Source organism: Cryptomeria japonica, chromosome 10, assembly GCF_030272615.1.
Source record: "Cryptomeria japonica chromosome 10, Sugi_1.0, whole genome shotgun sequence".
Classification (NCBI taxonomy): domain Eukaryota; kingdom Viridiplantae; phylum Streptophyta; class Pinopsida; order Cupressales; family Cupressaceae; genus Cryptomeria; species Cryptomeria japonica.
The window spans coordinates 67,180,027-67,185,337 of NC_081414.1; positions in this window are offsets into that span (position 1 = coordinate 67,180,027).

Below are 5,311 nucleotides of genomic sequence, written 5' to 3' on the forward strand. Positions count from 1 at the left end.
ACACAGACATGCCTTCTTGGCACAGACATGCCTGACCATCACAAACGCGGCCGCATTTGGCACAAACGTGGTTTCAAATGCAGACGCGCCTCGTGAGCATAGACGCGCCTAGCACCAATGCAGACGCACCTGGATGTTTTTGGACATTTTTTGGGACCCTATTCTAAGCGCATTTATTGCCCTATCTAGCATGCATTAATGACAAGAATAAATGCGTCAAATTATGAGGAGGTTTGGTGGTACTTACCGGCTCTCCTGCCTCTATTGGCCTCTGAAATCGGCGAACGCGGTCGAATCTGTGAACGAAGGCCATCGCTGCTGACTGCTACTACTCTATTTTTTCTCTGCACTCTGCTCTCGTGGATGTGTAGATGACAATGAGGATGTATTTCCCCTGTGGTCTATCTTATAGACTACCCTACACCTAGCCCTCGTTTCCCAAGTTAGTCTTCACTATCCCATGACTTTGTCACTTTATCCAGTCAGTCCATTCTATCCCATTTTTCTTATCGAGAGATTGTCTGCAATATTTTCAAACATTTTTTTCATCCAATCTCTCGAGGGGGCATATCATTCCCATCTTGGGGCAACTCTGTATCAATTCATCTTATCTTCTTTGAAACAACACGACAAGCCACATTGTCTCAAAGAGGGGCAAAATGTAGACACCCAAAATTGTCCAGACTAATTAAATAAATATTTTATTTATTTAATTATCTAAGCTTAATTCTTCTATTAATTAAATAAATCTTTATTTATTTAATTAATTCATTTATCCTCTTCTAGCCTTATTTCTCATTTAAATAAATTCATTTATTTATTTAAATTATTCTTTTCCTAAATTAAATAAATATCTTATTTATTTAATTATCCCACTTCCTCTATTAATTAAATAAATCTTTATTTATTTAATTAATTCATTAACCTTTTCTACCCATGACACATGTCATTCATCTCTTAATTCATACACTACCTACCCCTTTCATTATTTTATTATTTCTTTTACCTACCCTCTAATCATAGCCGACCTCCTTTTACACCTCTCAATCTTATCCCTCCATTTCATATAGTGTTTTCTATATAAGGAGATGCTTCCTTCATTATCAAACCCTAATGAATCATCTTAATGACTTGACTACACTACGATCCTACTTGCAACCACATTCCGTTCTTTGTTGAGCTCTTGTGTACATAAAATCTGAGAGCAAATACATCAAACAAGATCAAGGGAGATAGGAAGAATGGAGATCCAAACCCTATTGGAAATGTGATGGTATAATCTTTGTGATTTTGTTTGATTTGCATTGTCTTAGGTAATCTTCATATGTTATGGTGGATCTTTATTGTTGTTAGGCTAGGGTTTTGTGGTTGAATTCATTTAGCCTTTCAATATCGTTATTATTGTTATCCATTTTCACCATATACAATGAGATCTGTAGCAAACCATTGCCCCATTGCCAACCATGAATAAGGCCCTAAGAAGAACGAAACTTAAGAAAATGACCCAAACCCTCAGCCATAATAATGAACAGGTAAGGCAAAAGAGGATCCCCTTGGCGAAGACCATGGGAAACCCCAAAAGGCTCTGAAGGTTCGTCATTCACAATAACTAAGAAAGACAAAGAATTAACACAACTCATAGTCCAATTCACCCACTCTGTGCTAAAACCAAAGGCTAAAAGAATTTTCTGAAGAAAACTCCACTTAACTCTATCATAATCTTTGGTCATATCCAATTTGATGAACATAGATCGCTCCTTTGAGGTCGCCATAGAGTGAATAACCTCATAAGCCACCACCACCCCATTCAGAATTTGTTTACCAGCCACAAAAACCCCTGGTTCCTTAGAAATCACAAGAGAAAGACAAGTTTTGAGCCTCTCTGTAATCAGCTTAGTGATTATCTAATATACCACATTACAGAGAGCAATCGGGTGAAAAAACTCAAGTTTATTAGCACCATCCTTTTTGGGGATGAGAATCAAGAAACCAAAATTCAAAGCTTGGAGCATCTGCTTACAATGAAGAGATTCCCAAACCACCTCCAATAAATCCAGATTAATAATATCCCAAAACTCCTGAAAAAGCTCAATAGGAAAACCATTCGGGCCTGAAGCTTTACCTTTGTTCATTTCGAACACAACATCCTCTAACTCAGGCAATGAAATCAGACGAATGAGAGAGGCATTCATAGCATTGGTCACCAGAGAGGGAATACAGGAAAGAATCAAATTCTCCTCATCCACAATAGGAGGGGAATCTTTAGTAAAAAGATCAGAGTAGTATTGATGAGCCTCATGAGACATAGCTGATAGAGACAAAATCTAAAGCCCTTCTGAGGTAACCAGAGATGAAAGATACCCCTTATTAAGATGAGACTGAACAAAGTGGTGAAAGAAAGCATAATTCCTATCCCTTTCCTGAAGCCAATCAACCTAAGCCTTTTGTTTCCAAAAAATCTCCTCACGAAGCTCCCACTCCTCCACATTGCGCATAGCTTGGGATTCTACTTTTCCAAGAGCATCTGAGAAATCATTATCCTGTATTTGGCAAGTAATCATAGCAAGACATTCCAAAGCATGACATATTCCATCTCTTAAGGTGATATTTGACATATTCAAGTTTCTTGACAAAGAAATACATAGCTATGCTGAAAGAAGGGCCTCCCTCTCTCCACAACTTAGCCACTAAGTCATGTAGTGAAGAGTCCCGAAGCCACATAGGCTGAAATTTAAAAGGAGGATTCTTTGGAGCAGCAAAAGAAGAAGCAGAAAATTTAATAGGCTAGTGATCAGAACCTTTCTAGTCTAGAACTTTGGACATAGTAACCAAACCGCCACCAACCCAAAAATAGGAGACAAGAAATCTATCCAACCATTCAGAAATTGCTTCCTCTCCACTTCATCTATTATTCCAAGTAAAAATCCCATTAGAGGGCTTAACATACACTAAAGAAAGCCCATCCACCTAAGCTTGAAAAAGATTAGAAGAAAGACCCCAATCTAGGAAGCCCTCCTCTCTTCTCCTCCAGACTCAACATAGAATTAAAATCACCTCCCAAGATCCAAGGAAGATAAGGAGCACACGAGCGGACAAACCTAAAATGTGCCCAAAGATGGATTTTACTTTGGATATCAATTGGAGCATAAACATTAGTAATAAGAATAGTCTCCCCAAAGTCCAATGCGGAAGAAACCATGGAGATAGAAGAATGACTAAAAATCCACCAAAGGAGAGCAATCTTATGAGGATCCCAAAAAAGAGCCAGACCTCCAGAATTACCGTGAGAGCCAATGCATTGACACTGATCGAAATACCAGATATAAGAAGCATACTGAAGCATGACATCAATAGAAACCTTAGTCTCCTGAACACAAAAGATGTCCAGAGAATGAACAACAATCAAATCATGAATAGCCTTTTGACAGTAGCTTCTATTCAACCCCCTTACATTCTAGGAGAGAACAATCATGGAAGAGATGGAGAAAAGTGAGCATCAATGGTCTTAATAGACCTAGACTCCACCAATAAATCTCTAGTAAGTTTAATCTTTTTAGCATCCTTCTTTCGCCCAACTGTAGAAGAAGGAGCAAAATAACCTTTCTTAAGAGGGCGTTGTTGCACATTGAGACTATGAGAAGAACCCTTACTCCTATCACAAACTGCCTTAGCCAAATCTGCAAGAACCATGTCATCTTGCAAAGGCTCATCCATGGTCACATTTTGATCCTGAACAACATGTAGAACATGCACCACAACAATATCCTGTGAAATGTGGGAATCAGAACCTAGATCCTTATTCGGAATAGCATCCACTAGAATTCCCTCCTCTAAGGCCAATGAATTCAATACCTCAAACCGATTGAGGCCCTCATTAGTTTGCCTATCTCTAAAAGATCTTTTCTACCCATGATTCCTTGCCCGAGATTTAATAGGAATAAATCCTTCTGATAGGGAGGCTACCTAGTTTGCCATCAATTATATTTCTTGATGGTTTGCTTCTATCCCTTCCTGAGTTCCAAGTCTACCCCTCTAGACTTCTAAGTGCTTCCCTACCAGTATTTTCTTACCACAATCGATACAAGCTCATAAAGAAGCTTGTTCTCCATGCTCCTAGATTTTGTCACTATGAGTTGCAGAGGTGTAGGACTACCCTTGCTTACTCATAGTCTGTAAAGTCATCATCCTGTCTGATTTTGCAATCAGACTTCTACACTAGTCCTCCCCTACACTTACTCCTTTACGGTCACTGAAACCTAGCCGGACTCCTTCCAAGCTCGCCTAGGCTCAGTATGCAAAAATAGCGATTGCCATTTCTTGGTTTCCTCCTACTGCTACTCTACTCTTACTGTACATTTTTGGCTCTTCCTAAAGAACTCCAATGGCCATGTGGATCCCACAATGGAGGTTCAAGATAGAGCCATATTTACATTGTGAAATCAAAACAAATAACAAATAACAAAAAGGAAACTTTAATTACAGAACTGTAATGAAAAACTTAACAAAAATAAGAAAGTACAACACTCAACGATAGAAAACCAGAAAATGGACTTGTATACATTTCTCTTGTGTTTTTTTGTAATATCCAACCAATCCAATGCCTTACAATTAGACTTTTATAGCTCATCCATCCATCGTAAAACACAAACGGTTACAAACTAGAGAAAACGGTTTCATAACGGGTCATCAACGTAGCATCAGAACCTGGCTTTCAATGCCCGTTGGTGACTTGCAAAGTTTGCACTTTTCCATCGGGTGATCGGGGTAACCAAAACACACCTTCACTGATGGCCGATAACCATGTCCACCATTCACACTTTTCCATCAGGCGTTTCCATCGGGTCATCGAGAAGACAACCAAACATCTATCCCAGTCATTCGATCTCTCTTTTTTCACTCCACCACGTGGCACCCCCTGATTGGCTCCAAGGTCCCTGCGCTGCCACCTTAGCACAGCCTCACTAACTACCCAGAATGAAACTCTTCTTTGTCATTGGGTCCCACCATGGTCACCAAGTCACGGGGAATAAACTTTGTGCATCTCGCCATAGCGGTATAGCGACAATCGTCTGATCATCCCGTACTTGCTCACTCGTTAACTTGCCTAAGCTTCTCTCTTGCCGAGTCCCACCACTTGGTTGCCAAGTCATGGGGAATACCTTTCGTGCATCTCTCCATTGCGGTACAATGACTGTCATTGATCCACCTTCAACTTTCATAGTCTTTAACTCGCCTCTTTTTTTTCACGTGCTTTGTCACCAAGTCATGAGGATTATCTGGTGATCATCTTCCCATCGCGGTATAGCGACAG